This window comes from Dermochelys coriacea, chromosome 3 (genome assembly GCF_009764565.3).
Source record: "Dermochelys coriacea isolate rDerCor1 chromosome 3, rDerCor1.pri.v4, whole genome shotgun sequence".
NCBI lineage: Eukaryota > Metazoa > Chordata > Testudines > Dermochelyidae > Dermochelys > Dermochelys coriacea.
The window spans coordinates 36,349,914-36,377,035 of record NC_050070.1 but is presented as its reverse complement, the minus strand read 5'-3'; positions in this window follow the sequence as shown (position 1 = coordinate 36,377,035).

Genomic DNA, 27,122 nt, shown 5'->3' with positions numbered 1-27,122 from the left:
CTTCCTTAACTTCCCAATAGGCATTTCTGCACCTGTACAGGATGGTTCACCTTAGATAAGTGAGGTAAGGTAACTTGCTTTCTCCTAGTTTTTAGGATTATAATTTTTTCTACTTTTTTTTTTTTTTAGTTATTTTAGTGCCTTGGAGAAAAGGGCTTTTTAAAAATGATTAGTGTTTTGTTTGACTTGTGATAAAGGAGCATTATTTGGGAGGGATAACAATAACAATAACTATAACAATTTCTGAAAGGTGTTCAGATACTACTGTGATGGGCGTGACATAAGTATAGACCATGAACACAAAATATATGAACAGACATGCAACCAGTCTTGGGACCCAATCCTTTGGGGATTCTGAGTGCCTCAAATATCTTTGGAAAGTCACATAAAACTGAAGAGAGATTAAACCTATAGATTGCAAACCAGTTGGGTCCCACAGAAATTAATTTTTAAAAGTTATAGAATTTAATAGAGAATCATGACTTTTATAGATTAAACCCAACCTGGAGAAATTAGTAGAGGAATACATCTCTGCTTTAGAATACTATTGAATGGCTTAATAAATTATAGAGGAATTTCATATTTGATCAGATCTGCAATCCATTCTACCCTGGAATCTTATCTCTGACAGTAGCCAGTACCAGCTGCTTCCAAGAGCAGAGTTTGGGGGAGGGGGCGGGGACAGAGGGAGAACTAAATGAAAGACTATGGGAAAAAATCTTAGGCACCACATGTGCTGGTGGCTTTTCACCCTGATCCAAAACACAGTCAATACACATTTATAAAGTCAAAATTCACCCCCTTCCTGATTTTTAGTTTTGTTATCAAAGACACTAATAACAATTTAACAAATTCAGCCCAAACCTACTCCTTAGGCTCAGCTACTCCTCCATGAGGACGGGTCAGCCAAGACTCCTTGCTGCCCTGCAAACCAGTCCTCCATATCTTATATCCATGCTGTTAATGATCCCACCTTCTGTAATGAGTCAGGAGGAATCTATCATTAGCTCCTTGCAGGGTTCCAACATCTGTTAAAAGCATGAGGTACTAATAGAAAAACCTTGCCACATTCATGTATGGACTCCACTGAATTTCTATCCTCAAAGAGAGTTGGAGCATAGAGCTAACCTTTCTACTGTTTTGTGCAATATGGGGCTAAGCTGCAAAGAAAATTTGCACCATTTTCTTCAACCTCCATCTTTACAAATGCCTAGAGTGTTGTGGTACACAAAGCACCACCCGCCACTGCTGCTGCTCTAGACATTTCTCCAGCAAAATCACATACTAACAATGCCTGTCTGGCTCAAAAGTACAAGGTTGTTCAGATACCTACTTTGCAAATCTACTCTTCCCCCAGGGCCTCCAGGAACAACCCACTAGGTTGTCAGAATAACAGCTCATCCCTTATGGCTTGGTAGGGGCACAGATATTCTGGGGAAAGGAGAAAGACATCATTAAGTTAATTTACATTTAAAAATACCGGTAATTTCCTTGTGCTTATAACAGAAATATTTTAATTCTCTTCAGTTCTATTGTTTGACAGTCTGAATATTTATTAGCAACTATTGGTTCTCCAGATGTGTAAGAGCAGATAATACAATATGGTTTTATGTCCATGTCAAATAATAATCCAATAAGGAGTTAAACTATGCACTGATCTCTGGACAATATGAAATGAACATTTGCCAAGGAAGACAAAAGGATTATTTCCCTGACCAGGAAGGGTTTATGCAGGAGCAGATTAAATTTCATAATCCTAACACTGTGTAAATAAAATAAAAGTTAAGACACTGGTAGGCTTTTCATTTTACTGACCTTTCCATTTAAGGATTAATACTAAGAGAACTTAAACCCAACGAACAGAGTGTGAGTAGAGAACTGTCTTTTTGGTGTATTGTATTTATGTATTATAACATATAACCACATGAATCAAATGTGGCTATTATGGTTGATATATAATATAAGCAGAGCTGGTACGCCTTAAATTAGGGTTACCTAACACTTTCCATTATAATACCAGGTGCCAGAGGGAGGGGAGAATAGGAGCAAAGGTACAGGGCAGCTATAGACTAGGGGTAAGAGGGACAGATGGGTTTATAAGCATGAAAGCACACTCCCCTTCTTCAGAGACTGAAATAGAACCCAATACTCCGGAGTCTCTACTCCATTGCTATCAGTGTTTCAACTCACTGCTGATGGCTGGTTCATATGGAAAATAACAGCCTATTACTGCTACATTATTCCACTTCCTGAGTCATAGAGATCTGTGCTGTGAATCTAGACGCTCCAGTTCTATTGATGATCCCCGTGGGGGTTAGTATGGTTCCACATGTTAGAATTTGTTTTTTTACAGTTTGCTTTTTTTTAAAAAAATAGAAAATTACATTTAAAAAGATGTTAAAAGAATGTGAAGGTTGCACAGTCAGGCACTCACAAGTTAGGAAATATCAGAATTTAGGAAGTTAGAAAATGCCTGAACAACTGTTCCCTTGTGCATATACATTATGTCAGTCTTTACTTACACGATCAGATACTTTTTTTGACCCCTACCCTTATTCAGGGCCCAGGATGGACCTGCTCAGAGAATAAATCAGGGTTGTGAAGTGACTCAGACTGTTATCTGTCGGGCCACTGCCTTATTTGATGCAGAAGTTGAAAGGTTTGTATGCTATTTGTGGGTACTGGGACAGGCAGGTCTAGCCCTGCTCAAAGTTAGAGGTCTGCCCCCTCAACTAAGGAGAAGGAACCAATAGGTCCAGTCCACAAAAGGAGTATATTGGACAACAAAAAAGAAAATGAGAACAGGAGTGAGGTCAAAAGTTAAAAATAAGGGATCCAGACAGACATATCAAGCACAGAAACTCGGACAGAACCTGCTGTTCCTCAAAGGCATGTGAGGAGGCAGTGGACAATGCCCAGAGGAACTCTGCCCAGAGACTTGATTCAATGTGGGACTAGAAATAGGTCCCACAGTCACAGAATACCCCCGGCTCCAGCCAGCTTCCTTCTCCTGATGTGATGGATGCCCATCTCCTCTTCCAGAAAAAGGTTAATGAAGAGGTGCCACAACTTTGTGGGCCCATGGATGGGATGTGCATGAATTAGGAGGTGCGAGAAGTGCAAAATTTCAATAAGAGATTCTGGAAGAGGGGCTTCAACCTGACACACCCTGCGTAGATGTGTGCCAGGGTCTCCCTCTGGCCACTGAAGGGAAATGGCACCAGAGGAGTTGAAGAACTATGCCAGGTACAAACCCACCCTTACAGCTCCATGGAAAAGCTGCCAATTAATATCCCCGGTGGGCTGTAGAACCAGAGTGGAGTACAGATTGGCCTGGGTTCCTTGCCCTCCGCAGATGGCAACAGTTCCTGCCACTTTGTGTCGGGGCAGAATATGAGAGCGACAAAGTGGATAGTAAAAAGCATGAGAGTGTACAAATGTTCTCTGGGCATGGTTTGGATGCAGACTGACTGGATGTTGTGCAGCTGGCTCAGGTGGAATGTCAAGGGCTGACAGGAAGACCTGTGAGACAAGGGCCCAATAACGAGTTCCAAAGGTCGGGGATGAAGGGTGGGCAGGGAGCACCTCCCACAGGACCCACTTGAGGAAAGCTAGAGAAGCAGGAAGTAAGACTGCTTTCACCTCCTGGAGCACATGACCAACGATGCACAGGGTTGGCAGCCCCATGCTCTGTGGCCAAGCACTGCAGATCCACCTAGTCCCACCAATCATTCCAGGAGGTCTCAAAGTCTGGTGGTACCAGCCAGGACTGTCTTTTGGTGCACCAAGGGAGACAGCCACCTGCATACAGAGATGGGAGTTGTGTCACAGGGGTTCTGTGAGGAGGTCCCCCCATTTCAGCAGTGGCTACGGGCCTGATCACTGCAACTAGCTTTCAGGTCCCAAGCAGGTCCTGGCAGAAGATCAGCAGCTCAAAAAGGTCTCGGGGAGAAGTTTCGGGTGGAGATAAAGGAGCTGCTGGGCGCCCTCAAAGGTGGCAGAGGAAGGTGTGTGCCAGCATATTTCATGAGAGACTAACTGCAGCTTTCAGGAGTCTCTGAAGGCCAAAAGCATAGACCTGGCTATGGATTCAGATCAGGCCCTGCCTGCCTTCCCCAGGGGGAGGCTCAGGACACCCACAGAGACCCAGAGCATCCCCAGCCAGAAAAATTGCAGGATCTTCTTCTGGAGGCTGACCATGGTACCCATGGGCAGGCTCAAGGTGTTAAACTAGTGCCAGAGTATGGAGAGGACCAGATGGTTGAGCACCAATGCTCTCCCTCAAAGAAAAAGGCTCTGGAGCAGCCTCATCAACCTCCACAACCAGTCAGCCTTCCAGACCCCTAGACTGCCTCAATTATGCAGTAGGGAGGGATTGGTGGCAGAAAGGTACGCTCCCAGATAGAGCAGTGGACCTGCCCCCCACCGGATAGGCCAGAACACTGGTGGGAGAGAGCCCACCTGCCACCCTCCTTGACTGTCTGTCCAGAGATCTCGACCCAGTTGACAGCAGAGGAGGTTGCCAAATAGATGGCTTGGAAAGCCACTACCAGCTTCATGTCTCCCAGGTCCTGGGGCATGAGAAGCACATTATTGGCACATGCCTACAGTACCACCCACAATTCCAGTTCCCAAAGCACCAACTTTATCATCCTCTTGCAGAAGAGATGGAAAAATGCCTTGATATCGATGGTATAGAGTTGGCCAGATAGCGAGTGGCCCTGATGTACCCCTCAATTGAAGGTGACAGTTTCAGTCAAGGCCCAGCTGAACTTGCCCAGACACTTCGCAGAGGCATACAGCACCTGGATAAACCCCCACAAAGCAGAGCCCAAAAGCCAAATGTCCACCAAGAACCTATGAGATATTCATGATTCACCATCAAATGTCTTTTTTCAGTCCATAGACAGGAGAGCAAATGACAGACCAGCCCTAAATGCTAGATGGAGTAGGTCCTGGACTAGATAGAGATTATCAAAGACAGTCAGGCCAAGGACCATGTAAGTCTGTTTGGAGTAGATTCAGTGGTGAGCTGGAGCCGGTTCACACCGGTTCGCTAGAACCGGTTGTTAAATTTAGAACCCCTTTTAGAACCGGTTGCTCCGCGAAGGACAACCGGTTCTAAAAAGGCTTCTAAATTTAACCGGCCTAAAGTGGTGCCTTAGGCGCCGACTCCACAGGTGCTCCAGGGCTGATGCAGAGAACCCACTGGCAGTTCCCCGCCCCACCCCCAGCCCCAGCTCACCTCCGCTCCACTCCATCTCCACTTCCTCCCCTGAATGCACCGCCACGCTCTGCTTCTCCACCCCCCACCCCCACCCCCACCCCGGCTTCCTGCGAATCAGCTGTTCAAGCGGGAAGCCGGGGCAGGCTGAGAAGCAAGCGGCAGCTTCCAGCTCAGGCCCAAGGAGGCAAAGTGGACGTGAGCTTGGGCGGGGGGTGCGAGGAGGGCCACCCTCACTGCAGCAGGTAACCCAAGAGGGGGCGCAGGGGAACCGCTCCCCACCCCAGCTCACCTCCACCACCCTCGGCCTGAGCAGGAAGCTGCCGCCTGCTTCTCAGCCCTCCCAGGCTTCCCGCCGAACAGCTGATTCGCAGAAAGCCAGGGGGGCGGGCGCGGAGAAGCAGATCAGGGCAGTGGATTCAGCGGAGGAGGTGGAGCAGAGATGAGGTGAGCTGGGGCCGGGTGCGGGGAGCTGCTTGTGGGTGTTCTGCACCCACCAAATTTTCCCCATGGGTGCTCCAGCCCCAACTACGCTCCCCCACCCGTAGGTGCCAGAGGGACCTGCCGGATGCTTCCTGGGAGCTGCCCTAGATAAGCAACGCCGGGACTCCCCACCTCGCCCCCCGGCAGGTGCCTCTGGATCTTAGGGATGGGGTGGGCACCCACTATGGTGGCCCTCGAGACCCTCCTGCCCAGTTCTGGGGGCAGTCAGGGGATAGGGTGGATGGGGCAGGGGTCCAGGGGAGCATCAAGGAATGCAGGGGGGTTGGATGGGGCAGGAGTCCCGGGAGGCGGGGGTGGGCAATGACCCCCTCGTGGGGTGAGTAAAGAACCCGTTGTTAAGATTTTGGCAGCTCATCACTGGGTAGATTATGTCTACCAGCATGGATCCCAGCCACAGCAAGATGGTGTGCACTATAAATTTGTAGTCCATGCTGAGGAATGAAACTGGGCGCCAATTTCTTAGATTGTGAAGGTCCCTCTTTTTAGGCAGCAGGGCAAACAAGGCCCACCTGCATGATATGGGGAGCACCATGTCCCCAAGGACTCAGCCAAATGGTGGCAAGGTCCAGGCTGATCGAACTCTATGGTCAGCCCGTCAATGCCTGCAGATTTGTTGGTGGGCATCAGATTAGAAGGCTTCTGAGAACTTGGCCAGAAAGAGAGAGAAGTTTCTCTAGCTGGTCCTGGTTGCCCATTCTGAATGTAGGGAGTTCATCCCACAGGACCACACAGACATCGGCATCAGTCAGAATTGGGGAGGGCAGGCTAGCACAGAAGGGTCTGGCCCTTCCCCACATTTTCACGTGACCCATAAGAGGGATGGGTGTCATTCTCTGCCAGGAAGCAGGTGATATGCTTTTTTGGCACACCTCTTTTTCTCCGGGCATAGAAGAAGTGGGAGCCATCATCAATCTTCCAAAGAAGCTGGATGAGGGTTGTAACAAAGGCGTTCAGGCTCATTGGTCATCAAAGACCTGGAGCTTGTCCCACTTCTCCTAACACTTACTGCAAAGGGATGGCTCGCTGGTGCAAGAGATCAGGCACCTCTTCAGCTCCAAAACCTTATGCTTCAACTGCTCCGTTGCCACATCCATTCTCAGGCTGCCCCTGCCTCACAGGTTGTAGTCAAAGCAGAATTGCTGGGCATTTGCCTTTGCCACATCCACCTTCTCTTCAACGAGAGAAAGGCATGCTTCTGCCAGGCCAGCCAGAACTCCCAGAACAACACTGCAAACCCCACATCCTTCAACAGGCTGCTACTGAAATGCCAGTAGGCTGGCCCTGGCAATGAGAATAAAATGGCCATCAGATGGTGGTCCAAGCATGGGGCTATCCCGATGCAGGAGAAGTGGGCCTGCAAGATGTTAAATCAAGTGATGTAAACACAGTCCATCCAGGAATGGCATGACCTAGCATCCTTTACCTGGACATAAACTGGAGGCGATAGAGTCATCCAGGTGGTGGTCATGCCAAACCTCCACCTGAGCGTGTTGGTTGACAATCTCCCTGAAGAGGTTCATGGCAGCCTGCCACATCTCTCTTCCAAGGCAGTCCCATGCATCCAGGGTAGTGTTAAAATCCCCACCCAGGACCAGGCAGTCATGGAAATCCAGAGTGCCAAGAAAGGTGGATGGTACCTATAGAACTTCACCCACTCTGGATCCAATATCAGAGCACAGATGTTAACCAGGTAAAGAATCAGCCCCGTCACACAGACCTGAAGGTGCAGCAAGTATCCTGGCATGACCTTGGCAACCCCCAGCATATTGAGCAGTAGGTCTGTAGATAACGGGGTGGCCACTCCACCCAAGATCTCAGTGAGGTGGCTGAAATATACCCGATCCCCCCACTCTAGCTGGAACTGGCAGCTGGATCAGTGAGAGTCTCCTGCAGGAAGATCACAGAGTATGCCCCCACCAGAAGGAACGAAAGTACCTAGTACCTATGGAGACTGACCATACAGCCCCGATGTTAAATGATCTGAAGGCAGTTGGATTCATTGTGGGGGACTGAGTATCCTGGGCTGGGAGTGCTGCCCATCCCTGCAGAGCCACAAAGCAACCCATGGTCGATCCCAAATGCAATCAGGGAATAGTGGAAGCTGTGAGCCCACTGGAACGCTGCAGCATCCTGTTTTCTAATGCCCTTGCTTTCCCCCATCAAGGCCCTCATTGTCTAGAGGACAAGATTAAAATCCCCCCACTGCAGAGTGAACTGGACCATCCCTCTGGAGACATTCATATCTGCTATGAACTGGCATAGCCCATCCTGCAGCGCAGCGGAGGCCAAGAGCTCCATAACCTTAACCAAGCCCACAGATTTCCAGTTGTTCTCCAGCTGGGCTCTGTCAACATCCCCACGGCCTTTTGGCAGGGGCACATGCACAGCACATTCACACTGCATTATCCCCCTTGTCTCCTGACACAGGAGGGAGCTGTGGAGGGAGCACAGCAACCCACAGTGGAGTGAGGAAGGGAAATACAAATAAGGCCTCCCAAGAAAGAAGAAAACTCCACCTCAGGGGCAGGATTAGCATTGGAGGTAAAAGTGGAGGGATCAAGGATTAGTGTCCCAAGCGGCTGAGCTACAAGGGTGCAGCACCACCTCACAAGACACAGGGGTTGAATGGACAGGTGTAGGGGGCCCCCTATGACACCAGGCTTGTGCACCATAATGGTCTCGGTGCCTGCAGCATCAGCATCAGGTTGAGCACTGACTTGGTTGGGGTCCTCATGTTGCTCCAGGAACAATGGCCCTGTCTGAAGAGGGGGTGCCTCAGAAAGCTGTAAGCCCAGCTGCATGGCACCAGCTGTTACCTCAGTGGGGTTGGCAGCCAGAAGCACGGTGCGATCTGTAACCAGGCAGGTGGAAAGGGCAGGAAACACCCCAGACACAAAAACTAGGGCCATCATCCTGGGCAATACGCTGGGGAAAGCGAGGGGTGCTGTAGCAGATTCAGTGCCCAGATCAAGGCCCACTGGCAAAGGTTTGTCCTCAGCCTGGGCTAAAGGGGTCAGACCAAGATCCTCCAACTCCTGGAAGATGGCCCAGAGGCCCCAGCCTGCCAAAAGGCTGTCCCCTCCCCATCAGTGACCAAGGCAAGTTCTACCTTGGTGCCAATAGAAGAAACAGGTTACAGAAAGGTGGGGGGGAGGGGGTCTGTGAGGCCTCGTCCATAAACAGCTCCATAATGGAGACTGTGTTACCTCCCTTGGCTGCTAGAACCACTTTGGCCAGCTCCACCTGCTAGATTTTTTCAGAGGGCACAGAAGCAGACCCAGACATGGCCCCGCTAGATGCCATCCTTGACAGGGAGGTGCTGGGCCCGTGACTTACTAAGTTCCCTCTAAGCTGTGCGGCTGCGCTGCAGGTTATCAATGGCCATGTAGGCGGGGAGAGGCGCCCCTCTCCCAGCCTGGCCCAATGAAGCCCTGCCAGTGCTGCAATGGCTGGGAAGAAGCACCCCTCCCCCTGGACCGGCCCAGCCCAGCTGGAGCTGCCATGGCCGGGGAGAGGCGCCCTCCCCAGGCCCAGCTCGCCCCAGCCCAGCTGCAGCTGCCGTGGCCATGGCCATGGAGAGGTGCCTCTCACCCAGCTCCAAGCTACTGCGGCAAGAGAAGGCTGGGGGAAGTCCTCTTTCCACACTGCAACCCCAGGCCAGCCTGCACCCCAAACTCCTCATCCCTGGCTCCACCCCAGAGCCCACATCCCCAGCCGGAGCCCTCAACCTACCCCCCTGCACCCCAACCCTCTGCCCCAGTCCTGAGCCCCCTCCCACACACCAACCCCTCATCCTGGCCCCACCCAAGAGCCCGCACCCCCCGACAGAGCCCCCACTTCCCACACCCCCAACACTCTGCCCCAGCCCTGAGCCTTCTACTGCACCTCTAACCCCTCATCCCTGGCCCCATCCCAGAGCCTGCACCCCCCACCAGAGCCCTCACCCCCACACTTACTCTCTTCCCCAGTCCTGAGCCCCCTGATACACTAAGAACCCCTCGGCCCCACCCCCACCACACATCACCTCCATATTGATATACATAAAATTGTAATTGTTGGAGCTACTAAGTGCTTTAGTACACCAAAACCACGAGGGTTCAAGTTGCTTTCCAGTTGTACCACAATGCAGCAGCAAGCACAGTAAGTGTGTTGTATTGTATGATAGCCCGGGTGGATCCCAATAATCACTCAGATACATGGCTAAGTGAAAGGGTATTTTACTGGGGCTGGCAGGAAAGAGAAAGTTTAAAAATACCTAGGCAGAGAGGCTTAAACAGTTATTGTTCAAAGTGAGCAACAGCAGTAAATGTTTGGGTCTCTGGGACCCAAACATAATTGGGAGTCAGGGCTCTCTAGACCTAGTGCCTGGGATGCCATCTACAGTCCAGATCTCTATTCAGGCACATAGGAGTTTGTAGGTTTCCAAGCCAGGCTCAGCTGGGCTCTCACATTGGGTTCGCTGCCCAGCTATGGCTCTTCCAACACTGACCTGCACCTGGCTGTTCAGTCTGGCAGTCACTGTCTGTTCCACACATGGCTCCACATATGGTTCCTGGGGATTCCTCTCTGCATCTGACTTCTCTGTAGCTCTTGGCTTGCCATGCTGCCACTGCTTCCCCACAAGAGCTGATTACCTGACCACTTCCTGGTTCAGGACCATTTGCCTTACCTAGCCTGGGGAAGGAAAATGCAATGGAGAGGAGACTGATAGAAGTTATAGTCCCCTGCTTAGCAGGTCCATCACAATTGGTATTGGCCATAAATTTATTATAACTTCACCAGCAGAGATTTTTAAGGCTGCCTATCTGGATGGAGTTCTGTGCAAAGATGTATATTGTACCAATGAAAAAATTAGAATTCAAAGCTCTATTTAAACTTTGTCCTGTGACAATGTTGCGTTTACTCCGTCTGTGATATATAGATGGCTGCCATCACTGTAGTATCTGAGCCCCTCACAATCTTAAATGTACTAATTCTCACAACAACCCTGTGAGAAAGTAGTTTCATACTTATTTCACAGATGGGGAACTGAGGCAGAGAGAGACTGGCCCAAGATCACACAGGAAGTCTGGGGCAGTGCAGGAAATTGAATCCAGCTTTCCTGAGTCTCAGCCTAGTGCCCCAACCAGCCTTCCTCCTGGTAGAAAACCTCAAGAGAGAACACGGGATAATGAAGCTTTTACTGGGGTAATGGTTCTCATTTGTAATTGTATTAGAGATGTCATTTTAGATATATGACATATGTATGACAACAGAATACATTTCTAATAGAGGGCCAGTCATCACACAGCGTGTTGCCCAATTAAGGACTACAGGATTTGGCCCACTCTATATTCAGCCCAGCTTCATCTTATAAATATCATTTAAAAACTACAACTTCTGAATAACAAGAAGTTCTCGAGCAAATGGGATGAAATTCACAGCAGCAGAACACACAATATTTAGATGTAATATTAGCTCCATCAGGAAAGCAAATTCTGAAAGTTAACAAAAATTGATTAATGCTTCCTGACCGTAAGTGTTTGTAATTTTTTGCACTATACCAATGTGGAATAAGTTAACTACATGAGCACCAGTTTCTCCTTTACAACTGCTGTTGCTATACTAACAGCATTATCAGCCTTACACATGTTTACCTCAGGGATATTTAGCCAGCCATAATTGACTTTTGCACAAAAACAAAGCTGCAAGCAAGGTTTAATCCATTTGGGTCTGCTTTTTCACCAAAAATAAATAACTATTTAAGAGAATTTTTACAAGATCAAATATGAAAATCATAGATTAGGATGAACCTGTTCAGTCTTTCCAGTTTATATTTTTCTCTATGTTTCTTTAACTATACAGCGCTGTATAATTTAAGACAGGAGAAATAAACAAAGCATTCAGGGTTTGCACTTCCAATACCAATACTGATTTAATTGATATTTAATCATGTCACGGTACATCACCAGGGTATAGCTTAATAAATACCTCATCGCTATACTAACATCAGACCACATTTCAGCTGACAAAGTTAATACTACCTAACTGAGACTGTAAACGCATGATGTGCATAGTAGTTCATCACAGGATAAAAATCTGTTGTAGAGTTGTCAGTACAGTTAATTCTACATTTAAAGATTTTCCTCATTGCAGGTATCTCATTAGTACTCTTGTTTTTTTACATATGCATTGAATACTAAGTAGTGCTTGTCACAGTTTCTATCTCTCTCTCTGTGGTCCACTCCAAGAGTTCCCAGTCAGGTCTCAGGTTATAAACCTTCACCTGTCTCTGGGTATGGACCTTTGTCCTGCTCTCTTCTAACCAGGGCGTTTTAAGGCTGCACAGCTCCCTGCCTTATATTGTGCTACCATACCAAGTGAGTCTACTTAAAGGCCAGCTTGTGCTTTGCTTTCTCTCTGAGGGCTACAGTGTATTGCCAGCAGTTATAAGTCACTAAACGGCTCTTTCTAAGCAAGCACATTTATTCTTAAGGTAAAAGCATTATGGGAAAAACAATTGAAATAATAAACAGATTTAAACACACTAACCATACCAGGAGCCACCCAGTAGTCAAATGAGGCCCTAGAATGTCAAAGTCTTTCCAACCCTTTCTTAAGGTTTGGGGCATTTGGACAGAAGGTCCTGTCCATTTGCTGGATCAAAAAGAAGGCTCTGAGTCAGTTTAAACCCAGCCTTTTTATAACAAATGCTCTTTCTTTGTCTCCTAGTCTTGGAAACCCAGCTTGAACAAGTATATGTAAGCCACTCCAGGGCTGGTACCTCTATAGATTTTTTGAGTCTCTGTGAGTCACCTTAATCACCTCTCACTGTTTTTAGTTCCTGTAGGAGTTCTGGTAACCATCCCCCATGGAATAGAACACAGTGATACATAAACCATTCATAGAGTTAATACAATATAGTCCCCATATTATTGTAATATCTGTCACAGTGCTGCACAGAGGACCCGGAGTTAGAAGACTTGGTGTAAAATCCTGACTCCATTTAAATCAATGACAAAATTGCCATTGACTTCATTGGGATTTGGATTTCACCTCTGGATTTTATTCCTGACTCTGTCAATTGATTCATTGTCTGACCATGGGCAAGTCGCTTTATTTCTCTGTTCCTTAAATGATTTCTAGAAGATTCTCTGAATCATGCTATGAAGTATCCCTAATCTCTGTTTGCCAGAAGCTGGAAATGGGAGACAGGGGATTGATCACTTGATGATTATCAGTTCTGTTCATTCCCTCTGAAACACCTGGCATTGGCCATTGTTGGAAGACATGATACTGGGCTAGATGGACCATTGGTCTGACCCAGTATGGCAGTTCTTATGTTGTTAAGATCTCACGGTCCCTTCTGGCTTTAAGTTCCATTACTATATTTTTTAATTTCTCTATCTGTAAAATGGTGATAATTAGGTTCACCCTTGTAAAATGCTTTGTATTCTATGGATGAAAGACATTATACAAGTGATAAATACATTGTTTAATGTTATCTATATTTTATATAAAATGTATACCTTGTTCCCCTGTTTCTGTTGTTTTCCTGCAAGGGTGAAACTAAAGCTCTAGCCCTGAAAACACTTAAAGTACATAGATAGTCGCATGATTAATATTAAGCATGTTCTTAAAGAGGACTGGGGCCTAACTGAGAATACGGAGGAAATTGAGAAGCTGACCATCCAGAGTGCTGCCGAAAAAAGAAAGAAAGAAAGCACTACTAGATAGACAGATAGATTACATGATTTCCATTCTTACCAGTTATTATAGCTATTGTAGTAGGTACAAACATTTCAGACAAACATAATTTTCATGTTGAAGGCATCCCTTTAAAATCTGACTGGGGTCCTGGGATGTATGGATTTCCCACGGAGAGTCTTATGACATTACTGCTGGGCTTAACAGAACACACAAGTCTGGAAAGCTTGGGCAAAATTTTTAGACACAGTCAGGTTTGTTGCCTTTTAAAAAAACAAAACAAAACCCAATGAATGCATAAAAACTTACCAGGAAGCCACGAGTAACAGATTATCACAAGTATGAAAGGTATAAAGGTATAAAATATTAGTCCTGGTCTTTTTCTAGTAGCCAAGATTTTATCAAACCTTGTATTTTAATATATTGTAGCTATACAGAGAATGAATCCTTGCCCAGTTGAAGTCAATGGAAAAATTTCCATTGATTTCAGTGGGTCCAGGGTATCACTCAAAGTGTGATAAGAGGAGATCTTCAACAGTCAAATAATAGGGTTGGTAGATATGGGTACTGTTTCTTAAGGAAAGGAGATAAGTGGAGGCAAAAGAGGAATGTTAAAGGCTCATAACAAAACCAGAAAAGTCCTCTGGTTGATCCAGAAGCAGAAAACCTATTGAGATCTCTATTGGCAACGATGTGATTTGGGCAGTGTACAAGATGTCAAAGAAATAAAGCTGTTGCTCATAGATACAGATCCAAAGTTGGTGATTAGTATGGCTGGGGATCTCTGTAAAAATGTTAGTTCTAGTAACACATTCAATTTCAATACAGAATAAACCTATACATTCAATAGAGGATCAAGCACAGCAAAGAAAACATTGTTAGATTGCATAGCTGTGTTTGACTGCACCCTGAAGTGATCGGGAGTTCTCAAAACAGCAATACTTAATAAATGAAAATAAGACAATGTTCTTGTGCAAGATGTATTCACTAAGGGCAACATTAAATCCTTTGATCAATGTAAATTAAAACCACAGTTGCAGAATTCATTTTTTCCCCTCTACAGACAAATCTTTAATGTCTTTCATCATAAAGACCTGGTGCTTTGTGCTGAAAACTCTAGCAGCTTTTCTTTTAGTCCTCCAGAAAATTAGATCATCATGATAAACAGAGATGGAAAAGACACACTAGAAAAGACCATAAAGACTATCTCCCCGTAAGGGTGCAAAACAGTCTTCATACAGAGGACTCATCAAATAATAAGTGGATACCAAAAGAGAACTTAGCCAAGAGGCTGAAATAGTTCAGTCCAAACCTCATACAAAATTCATAGCATCAGCCATGAGGAGGAGAACTGAAATGGAATTAGGAAGATTTATTATTACATGTATAGAATTGTAAGAAAATACAAAAGGGAGTATATTTTCCCCCTTAATCCTTCTACTATGGTTATATGCCATAAAATACTTGTTTATCACTTACAGCAAAAGATACCAGAGCTAGCTGGAAAATTATTTTTCCCCCATAGAATTTTTTTAGTTTTTGGCAAAAAAAAAATCCGAAATATTTCAGCCATAAACTAAAATATTTAATGTGAAAAACAAAATATTTTTATTCTGAAATCCACTGCAGTGCATCATGGGAGCTGAAGTTCAAATGCCTGATGCTCCGATTTTCCTCCAAAGGATGGACTCATCTCCCATGATGCACCATTCTTGGTGAGGGGAAACGGTGCATCATTGATATTTTTGGCTTGGTAGCATTCAGTTTTTTGACAAAATACTAAAAATTTCAATGGAAAGCAAACCCTTTTTGCGAAAAAAAAATATTGTTTTGTTGCAAACCCATTTTTCTGTTGAAAACAGTTATGATGGAAATTTTTGACGAACCCTAAAATCTGCTTAATCTGTCAAGGACACAAGCTATACCCAGAAGACTTACTCAATTAATTCCAGTTCTTTCCCATGCTGGGTAATTATTAGGCCCAGATCCCAAAGCAGATGTTGATTGCTCTATAGAACATAGTCCCTTCATATTCTAAAATATTCTATGGCTGTTTAGCCACTTGGAAAAGGTCTAAATTCTTAGATGTTTAAAAATTTAAGGACTAGCTGGTTTCCAGGTTTTTGTGGGGGTAATGTGGCTTGCTGAGTTTTCATTTATTCACTTTAATTTAAGGTTTCGCGTGCCAATAATACATTTTAACATTTTTTAGAAGGTCTCGCTCTATAAGTCTTTATATTATATAACTAAACTATTGTTGTATATAAACAAGGTTTTCAAAATGTTTAAGAAGCTTCATTTAAAATTAAATTAAAATGCTGATCTTACACCACCGGCCCGTTCAGCCCGTTTCCAGACTGGGGTTCCGTTCACCTAGGCCGGCAGTGGGCTGAGCAGGGCCTGCAGCCGGGACCCCGGCTGGCAAGGGGCCGGCAGCCAGAACCCCAGACTGGCAGTGGGCTGAGCAGGACTGGCGGCCAGGACACCAAACCAAAAGTGGGCTGAGCAGCTCAGCCCGCTCCGCTCAGCCCACTGCTAGTTTGGGGTTCCGTCTGCCAGCTTCTCCCAGCCAGGGTCCCGGCCCTGTCCGCATAGAGTAGGTACCTACCTTCTCCCTGATTCTACCATTCTCTTCCTCTCGCTGCACTGAGATGAGGGTGGGAGTGCGCTGAGACCAAGGCTGGGGGTGAAGGAGCAGGTTGGGGTGCAGGGTCTGGCTAGGAGCTAGAATGAGGAAGGGGGCTCAGGGTTGGGGCAGGAGATTTGAGTGTGGAGCACTTACCTGGGGAGCTCCCATTTGGTGTGAGGGGTGCAAGTGGGAATGTGGGCTGTGTGTGTGCAGGAGCTCCCATTTGGTGCTCAGGGCAGGGGGCTGGATGTGTGTGTGGGGGGGGTGCCGGTGTCAGGGCTGGGGTGTTGGGGGAGTTCAGGGGTGAGGGCAGAGGGCTGGGTGTGTGTGAGGGGGTGCAGAAGTCAGGGCAGAGGGCTGGGGTTGTGGGCTGGGGTCGTGGGGGTGCTCCCAGCCCCCTACCCAGAGCAGCTCATGGCAGGGAGCTGGAGGGGATATGCCCTGATTCCACTCTCCTCCCCAAGGTCCCTGGAGCAGAAAGTGCGCTGCAGCTCCGCTTCTCCCCTTCCCGTGCAAGGGCCATCAGCTGATCGGCGGCAGGGAGGGAAAGGAGGAGGGGCAGGAACCCAGCACGCTGGGGGAAGAGGCGGGGGGAGGGGGAAGCTTGCCTGCCCTGCAACGAGAGAGTGGTGGGCAGGGGGCGGAAAAGAGTGGGCTGGGCAGGAATTTTAATGGCACGCTGCTGTCTGCCGGGGTCTGGCAGGCAGCAGCATGCCATTAAAAATTGGCTCGCCTGCCCTCTTTGGCACACGTGCCATAGGTTGCCGACCCCTGAGGATGAATGGACAATCACTAGCAGACAGCATGGATTTACCAAGAACAAATCATGCCAAACCAGCTTGATTTCCTTCTTTGACAGGGTAACAGGTTTGGAGGATAGGGGGAATGTGGTGGTCAGAATATACCTGGAGTTCAGCAAGGCTTTTGATACAATTCCACACGACATTCTGATAAGTAACCTGGAGAAATGCAGGCTCGGCAGAGCTACCATTAAGTGGATACAAAATTGGTTAAATAACGGCAAACAAAGATTAACTATTAATGGAATGTTGTCAGATTAGAGGGAGGTTTAAAATGGGGTTCCACATGGATCTGTTCTGGGTGTTGGTATAGAAAGCAGACTGATCAAATCTGCAGATGACACAAAGCTAAGGGGGGGGGACACTTTGGAGGATAGAGCGAAGATTCAGAAAGATCTGGATAAATGGAAGAACTGGGCTATAGATAACAAAATGGAATTCAACAAACAAAAATCTAAGGTGCTACACTTCGGAAAGAAAAACCAAATGCACAAATACAGAATGGGGAATAACTAGCGTGGCAGCAGCAGTGCTGACAAGGATCTGGGAGCTGTGGTGGATCAAAACCGCAACATGAGTCAGCCAGGTGATGCTACTGGGAAGAAAAAAAAAAAACAAATGCAATTTTAGGTTACATTAACAGGGGCACAGCATGCAAGTCACAGGAGGTAATAGTACCGCTCTACTCAGGACTGGTTAGGCCTCAGCTGGGGTACTGTGTCCAGTTTTGGTCACCAATGTATAGAAAGGATGTGGAGAAACTGGAAAAGATACAGAGGCAAGTGACAAAGATGATCAAAGGGAGCAAAACCAAGTCATATGAGCAAAGGCTGAAGGAACTGGGTATGCTTAGTTTGGAAAAGAGGAGATTGAAGGAGGACATGATAGTGGTCTTCAAATACTTGAAAAGTTGCCATAAAAAAATGGCGAAAAGTTGTTCTCTCTGGCCACAGAGGGCAAGACAAGAGGCAATAGGTTCAAACTATAGCATAGCAGATTTAGATTAAATCTCAGAAAAACCTTCCTAACTTTAAGAACAGTGGGACGATGGAACAGTCTGCCTAGGGAAGTTGTGAAAGCTCCTTCGCTGGAGGTTTTAAAAAGAAAGTTGGATAACCATCTATCTGGGATGGTTTAGACAAATCCTGCATCTTGGCAGGGGGTTAGACTAGATGAACCTTGCGGTCCCTTCTAACCCTATGGTTCTAAAGCCAGATCCAGGAGGAGCCTGGATTGTCAGCAGTGTGTCTCGGTTACTCCTGAGAAGATGCTGCGTGACTGCACACCCACAGAAAACATTGTGTCCCGTCCCCCCCGCCCCAAATTCCTGCAGGAAGGAAAGCCACTCACGGGATGGGGTGGGGCATGACCATGGGCACAGTTTTGGGGGGGAGGATTGCCCCCCCAAACAGAGACGAGGCATGGAGGGCACATGGGGTTACATGCCACTGCCCCCCCGTCATTTCTGCAAGCACTGAGCTGCCCAGCTGCAGGATCCTGCCTCTGAGCTCAGCTGACTCTGCAGCTGAATGCCACCTCCTGGGTCCTAGTGCCAGTCATGTTCCCCCTTTGTGTGCTGGGAGCCTTCCTGTTTTCTGGGCAACGGTGAATGCCCATGGTGGGGCTGGGTAAGGGGGGGGGCGGGGAAAATGAGGGAAAGGGGGTAAGGGGAAAGTGGCAGTGGGGGAAGGGGGTGGAAAGAGGAAGTGAGGGGACAGGGATGGAGAAGAAAAGGGGTTAAGGGAATCACGGGGGGAAGTGGGAGCCCGGCATGCGGCATCCCCTTGGCAGCATCTGAGGCTCCCCTGTTAAGCAGGCCCATTGAACCCTCACTCTGACAAGCCCTACCCCCATACACCTGGACTCCTCCAACGAGCTGCCCCACCCAGACCCCCCTCCACTAATCCCCAACCAGCTGCACCTGGACCCCCGCCCCATCAAGCCCCACTACCCTGGCACCCAGGCCCCCCCACACCCAGACCTCCCACCTAGCCCAATCTCCCCACACTGAGACCCCCCGCCGGCTGACCCCCAACCACCTTCACCTGGATTCTCTGCAGAGTCCCATCGCCCCTGCACCCAGAACCCCACAACAAGCCCCTGTGCATCCAGTTCTCAGATAGAGCACCCAGATAGCCCCACATAGAAACCTCTTACTCCACACCTGGATACCCCCTCACTAAGCCCCTCCATACTTGGATCCTGATGGGTCGAGCCTGCCCACCCACATCTGGTGCACCTGGAGCAGAGGGGCAGGGTCCCAGGATGTTTCTGGGGCATGCCCAGCTCTTGCACTTGTGCCCAGCTCTTGTGTCAGGGTCAGGTGCAGCCTTACTGCCGAGTCCCTGTACTGGGGGAGGTGGGGACTTCAGGGTGATCTCCCACCTCAATGCAGCCAGTGGCCTGTGCTCCTCATTGCCATGCTAGAGCCACATTTATTTATTGACAAATACATTTGCAGAATTTTGAGAGTTTTAAAATATTGTGCCCATAATTTTTAATTTTTTGGCGCAGAATTACCTCAAGAGTACTCAGTGGAGACCAGAGGCAGTGGCTAAGCTAAAGCAGGTAGGGAACAGCAGTGACTGTAGTAGGTTGGATATTAGGAAAAACTTTTTCACTAGGAGGGTGGTGAAATACTGGAATGCATTACCTAGGGAAGTGGTGGAATCTCCTTCCTTTGAAGTTTTTAAGGTCAGGCTTGACAAAGCCGTGGCTGGGATGATTTATTTGGGGATTGGTCCTGCTTTGAGCAGGGGGTTGGACTAGATGACCTCCTGAGGTCCCTTCCAACCCTGATAGTCTATGATTCTATGACTCTGTTGGCAAATGAGAGACAAAGAAAGAGCAGGGAAAGAGAAGGAGGTTGAAGGAATGAGGAACAAAGGAGTAATTTATTTGGCTCCTTTCTCTCAGCTTATAATTTCAAAAGAAGTATAGTCTTCTTTAGGCTAACAGAGGATTTACTTTGCAGATTCCTGATAAAGCATTTCTATTGCTTATCTGTGATATTCTGACACAGTACTCCATGTTGAAATTTGTTTTGTTATATATGAAAATATTAAAAGTTGGTGGTTATTGATAAATTATATGCAAAGTGAAGCTGCACTTTGGGGATATTTAAATTAAGTGGCAAGTGTGCTGGTTGCATGAGTTATTGTCCATTGGACAGCTGTGTTTTAGAAATAATGAAATAAATTAGACTTGACAACCTATCTGAATGATCAATCTAGTTCACTGATCATCAACAGAAAAATGGCCCTGGTCAGTGAAGAAAAATAGAGGTTGGTGTACAGGAAAACTGGGACTAGCATACGTGCAGTTTCCTGAAGAGTGGTAGAAATCTCTGTGTTGCTTGGTAGTAAGCTATAGCTTCAAAACAAGTAACAGAGACACAAGGAGGCAAAGATTAATGCAGAATCCTCCACTAGAGTAAGTCGTAGCACCAATTTCTCTAGAACATTCTCCCTGAATGATCCGTAAGGCTCCTGTAGAACTCTGAAGCTACCTCTGCTGTCAGGTCTGTCAGTAAATTAATGATGGTTAGACTGAGGGACGGGGAGATAGCTGGCACTTTATTAAGTATTATTTTTAAATATATAAATGTACACTTTCCCCTCCGCTAACCCTTCACCTGTCACTTGTCTATTTATATTGCAAGCTCTTCAAAGCAGGTTCCAAGCTTTCATATATATTGTACAGCCCCTAGCACAATGGAGCCTACTCTAATATAAATACTAATAAATTATAACTTCTGTATATGCTGAAATATAGGCCAGTTAGTGGAAGCTTAATCTCCATGTATCAGCTATTCATCAGTAGGCTTTTTATACCAACTTCTGTGTTAAAAACTACATTCTGCAAGGACTGCCTATCAATCCAAGATGAAGCAAGGGGACAGCACGTTGTAAGGTTGTCGGGCAACTGCTGATATGTGAGTATTATATTTCAGCAAGTGGTCAAGCTCCCCTTTCCCATCTGGGAGGAATTCCTTTCCTGTCAAAATTTCATCGTTATGCTGTAGTTAGGTGTATACATCTGGATTTCAGCTTTCCCTGATGCCAGAGAGCTCGGCTTGTGAAGTTGTTTTTGTGTGTGTTGCTGGCCTTCCTCTCCCAGTATCTTTAATTTCACTTCCCTAGCTGCACTGCATAGTGATCAATAAAATACCATACTGTGCTTCAATCAGTGTTCTGTCTTCTCTTCACTCCTGCAAAAAGACCTTTTCTTCACTTTTTAAATTTTTTATTACCAAGATCAATAAAATCAGAGTTCTGAATCTGTCTAGTCTCCATTTGCCAGAGCCAGTCTTTATGGAGACCTGCTGATCTCTTAGTAATGGTCATGTCAAGGGGGTGATTTTTGTCTTACTAAATTAATCTTAATTACTTCCTCTGAGATTGTAGAGGTGGCTTTGCATCCATTCTCCATGACTTGCTGTCTCTCTCCTGGCATACCTGATTTATAAAATTATGCCTTCTAATTTTAGGCCCCTTCTATTCATGTGTAGCAAATGTTCCGTTAATCTTCAAGAATGATTCTCCAAAGAAGGCTGTAATTTCTATTCTGAGGAAGCTTTTGGTTTAGGTGGATGATTTTTTTTAGATTAATTTCTAATCTACCTTTATTAGCAAAGGTTTTGGAGAAGGTCATGGCAGTTTAAATTCAGGCCCATCCTGTCAGAAATTATCTGTGTGAAAAATGCTAAACTGTCTTCCTGTCCTGTTGCAGAACTAACTTTAATCTCATGTGTGTGCATATTTACTAAGATCCTTATATTATTGGCAATAGATTCCATTTATGGTATATATACCATTCCACTGTTTTAATATGATACAGTTTTATCCTCCTAGTACAGCCTAAAAAGTTTATCTGGAACTGCCTGTAACTGTTTTCATTCATATTTTTCACAACATTGCAGCTTCAGACTCTTGATAATAGATTCACCCACAGAGAAGTTTAATTTTAAATCCATTTAATTCTCTGCATCAATGTTTTTTTGTCATAGAGCAATTGCCTAACTCAGTGATTCCCAAGCTTGTTTCGCCATTTGTGCAGGGAAAGCCCAGTCGGGCCGGGCCAGGCTGGGCCGGGCCAGTTTCTTTACCTGCCACATCCGCAGGTTCAGCCGATCGCGGCTTCCTGAATGAAAAGTAGAACTGCTCTAAATGTTGAGTTAAGAATTCCTCCAGTAACAGCCACTGGATACGTTACAAAAATCTATATTTGCAACAAAGAGATCTGTTAAATCAAATCAGTTTGTAAACTCATTTGTACACTTCTAAACACACACACACACCTCTTGATGTCAATATTACTCCTGAGGGAATTCTTCGCCAAAAAATAAAAATTATACACAGAATATTGTAAAATTCTGCAAATTTTGTCAATAAATAAATGTGGCTCCAGCATAGCAGTGGGGAGCACAGGCCACTGGCTGCACTGAGGTGGGAGATCACCCTGAAGCCCCCACCTCCCACAGTACAGGGACTCAGCAGTAAGGCTGCACCTGACCTTGACACAGTGCAAGGGCTGGACCTGCCCCAGAAACATCCTGGGGCCCTGCCCCTCTGCTCCAAGTGCACGAGATGTGGGCAGGCAGACTCAATCCATCAGAATCCAAGTATGGAGGGGCTTAGTGTGGGGGTATCCAGGTGTGGAGTGAGAGGTTTCTGTGTGGAGCAATCTGGGTGTGGGAAGCTCAGTGGGAGATCTGGATGCACAGGGGTTCGTTGTGAGGTTCTGGGTGTGGGGCAATCAGATCCAGGTGAATGCAGGGGATCCAGGTGAATGTGATGGGTCTCAGGGGGGGGTTCTGGGTGGGGGAGGCTCAGTTGCGGTGTCCGGGTGCCAGGGGAGTGGGGCTTGATGGGGTGGGGGTCCAGGTGCAGCTGGTTGGGGAGCGGTGGGATCGGGTCTAGGTGTGGGGTCTCATCAGAGGGATCCAGGTGTAGGGGGGTGGGGCCTGTCAGGGTGAGGGTTCAATGGGCCTGCTTAATAGGGGAGCCATAGCTGCTGCTGACAGGATGCTGCATGCCAGGGTCTCCCTTCCCCCTGCTATTCCCCAATTCCCTTTTCTTTTCATTCTTCCTCTTCTTGCCCTTTTCCAACCCCTTCCTTCCCCACTGCCTCTTCACCCCAACCCCTCACTCCCCTTCCTTCATATCCCCCATCCCTCCCTCCTTACCCAGCCCCACCTAGGGCATTCACTGTTGCACAGAAAACAGGAAGGCTCCCAACACACAGAAGGGTAGCACGTCTGGCACTAGGACCCAGGAGGTGGCGTTCAGCTACTCAGTCAGTGGAGCAAAGAGGCAGCCTCCTTCAGCTGGGCAGCTCTGTGCCTGCAGTAATGAGGGGGGGGGCATAACCCTGTGTGTCCCCCCCATGCCTCACCTCTGTTTGGGGGGGCAATTCCCCCCAAAACAGCATCCATGGTCCTCCTTCCCCACATGGCTTCCCTTTGCTTCCCTGCCATTTTCAGCAGGGAAGCACAGGAATTCTGCGGAAGGGCTGTTTTCTGCAGGCACGCAGTCATGCAGAATCCTCCCAGGAGTAATTTAATATGTCAGTAATATATCATATAAATTCCATAGGGCTGTTGCCTTGTGGATTTTCAAAGTTATTGTTTAAACATACTCTGTAAACCTTGAAGTAGCTGGCATATCACATTTAACTCTGTACATTTCTTGTATAAATTTGGTGTGATATGAAGAAAGAACGGTTAAGGAAAAAGATTGGAACTCTTATATTATTATTCCCAAGAAGGCCTTAGCTCCAGAAAAGAGCACAGTTTCAAATAAAGGGGGCTAAATCTTCATTAGACACCTAAACATAGTCACCTACATCCAACAATTTCATACTTAATATGGGTATTCAGATGCCTAAATATAAATGTTAGTGCCTAACGTTTGGCAACCGTTGAAAGTTGTGCCTACCTTTGTTGAAGTGTGAGGAAATCAGGCCACAAGCAATTAAAAGTCTGACCTGTCTTTTGACATGAATGCTTGATTAAAGGGTAAGAGAGCACAGATATGGCAAGTTTCCTACGGATAGGAATCCAGTGCCTAACTTAAGCAGTAGCTGTGATTATAGTATTTCTAGGGTTAGGATTCATTTTTCAATTGTTAGGTATTATTAAATGACACAATATCTCTCAGGCTGAAGTTATTTTCATAAGCTTTGAATCACAGAATTTACAGGTGATAAAATACCCTATTAGGTCACCTAGTCCAACTCCCTGGCAGCATAGAACCACGCCTTATTGACTATTATTACGAACTCATGAAAACACAACTCAGGAAATAAGTTTCAAAAATTCTCAACATAAGTAAAATTTTTAAAAAATAGATTAGAATGTAAACAAATATTCCTTAAAGAACAAAGTGGGATGTTACTGTGAGTGCTGATATCAAGAAGTAAGCTATAGTATTTAGCCTCCCGGATCTTCCAGAAAAGCATCTCTAATTATTTACTAGGAAAAGTGCCTATGCTGATATTAACAGGGAAAATTGTTTCATAAATCAATTTTGCACTAAACTTATAAACAAATATGCATCTCATATTGATGTGCTATTACTTTGCCTTGTACCTCAAAGGATAAGGTGAATTAGTATTCAAGAAAAAGGGTTGTTCTTTGTTCTCTACACTCAACATGACAATCTATTATTAGAGAAATTATAAGCACTCACATAAAATACATTGTCCTTGACCCTTGTACAGATGCACAATTGAAAGGAACCTCCCCCTCCATCCTCTATCTCTCCATCAAGAGCCAAGAAACATTTACCCGATCTATCCCCATCATATTGCAGTAATCTTCATCTTTGCCCTTCTCATCCTTTTCCCACTGATCAAGCCAGGTCTAAAATTCAGGCCTGATCTTGCAATCAGCTCTTCAAGGATAGACCTTTGCACCTGTACTGAACCCCATTGACTTGATCTACCAAGACTTTGCCTCTAAACTCTGCTCAAGGGCTATATCTTGTCTATCAGCCTCAATTCATTGTTGATTGCTATGTTCACGGCATACAGAGATAATAGGTAAAAACATAAAATCTTATTGCTGAAAGGCTCAACATAATGATACTTTATTTCTTAGAATTCAGAACAACATACAAGAACCCAGAAAACAGAGACAAAAAACAGACTGCTCCCTATAATACAGAGACACAACTCAAGCCACTGGTTCTCTGCAGAAACACCCAGATCATATGCTTCCCTAGAAAGCCCCCATGCCAGCAAGCAGGACCAGGAAATTTGAAGTGACAGCTTGTAATTTTTACACAGTTTTCAATACATCCCATAATTAATCCTATCCCTAGTGAGTAGGGTTGCCAACCCACGAGGATTGTCCTAGAGTCTCCAGGAATTAAAGATTATGTCTGTAATGAAGCCTTCAGGAATAGGTCCAACCAAAATTGACAACCCTACTAGTGAGCAAACTTTTTACATTTAAGCGTAAATATGCCCAAACATATTGCTGAATCTAAATGTGGCCTAAATGTGATAGCCTAATAAATTAGAAGCTTTTTCCCTCAGACCTACTAAAAGGGCAAAGGAGCTCTCTTTTCTTTCCACCCCAGAGCCTCCAGATTGTTGTGTGACAGAATCCATTACTGTATCCTTTGTCAAACCTATTGGTTGCTGTTGGGGTAGGGAGGGTAGAGTGTCTACTCTATTTAGCCACTCCTCTAGCCACCTGGCTGCTACCAGTGGCATGAACAGGACTTGGGGGTACTGTTGTCTCCTATTTTCAGGCTTCACTTTTTGAACCTCTTCCACAATGGATTCATTTGTTTCTATTTTTACTATTGTTCAATAAAAAGAACAACAATGCAAAGCTTTGGGCACACTTTACAATCTTTTTAAGATATACTAACAGCTACCCACACCCAACAAAATTTTTCTAAGATCAGTGCTTGCCTCTAAAGCTGCCGAGTGGAACAGACATCATTCTTTATCCTATTTATAATCTACTCTTTATTATTTTATTTGTTCCCAAAATTGTGCTAGGCACTTTGGAGAAACATGTGAAGGCAAGCTCTCTGCCCCAAGCAAGGAGTGTTCAGTCTAGTATTCAGTTTATGCCATGGGATGGAGACAAGAAACAGGGAAGGTATGAGACAAGATAGGGTAAGGATTACAATAGTAAGACCACATTGTCAGAGAGGGGCCTGAAATTCTCCTAGTTCCTGAGAACCAGGCTATATATGTTATCTGTGTGTGATTATTTTTTGGAAGTGGGCAGGCTGGATAGAGGATGCATGCTTTATCTTAGTCTTTGTCATTTCCTTCGCTCTCTTTACCTGTTCCACTCCCCCGGCCACATTCTGTTGAAATTTACCTGCTTTTGACTATCTGTGTGTCAAGGACTGTTTGATTGGATTTCAAAATGCAGAACCAACCATTTATGACCTAATTCTCTCCCATATCACAGAGTGCTTTCTGAGAAAAACAGACTGATTCCTGTACCTACACAGAGAATTAGCTCTGACCCCAAGGACAGATAGTCTGAAGTTACCTCAGCTGGAGGGAAGGAACTGGAGATATATAGATTGGGTTACCAATTAAGTCACTATCTTTGCCCATACACTTGTTATCTGTTCCCCAGCACATCATCTACATTATCTTTTTATTCACAAATAAATACCAAGCAGATTGCACATTATGCCTTTAGCTGAATGAAAGAAATGAGTTTTATCATCTTTGACTCTCCACCACACATTACCATCTAACACACACAGGCTATATCTGCACTTAACATGGCATGCAGAGCACAGGCACTACACATGTAGCTACACGGTGCAGTGAAAGGCTCCAGCAGTGGGGAAAGGCTCTAGCAGCTCCCCACAGCTCGAGCGTTTCACTGTGGCAAGGAAAATCTCCAGCAGCCAGCAAACAGTGGGAAATGCACCGGTTGGCCCTTTGCCAAATGGTCAACATCTATACCCGAACAAATTTCTATGCAAAAATCTGTATTTGCTTATACCCTGACTAGTTAAATGACATTTATAAAGGTGCATATCAAACTATGAATAGGGAAATTACTATGCAAATTGAATTATGTAATGTTAATTAGGGAGTGGCTATGCTAATACCTGTGTTAAGCATCGGAACAGGTCTAGGGTAAGTTGGATATTTCCAGAACTCTAAACAGAGTCAAATGGAAATGAGTGCTCATGCAGTTAGTAAAATGCTGAGCCTTCTCTCCTGACAACTCTGACTCCATTTTTCTGAGATCCTTACATACTTGCTTTGGTTTGTAAATCTTTTCTAT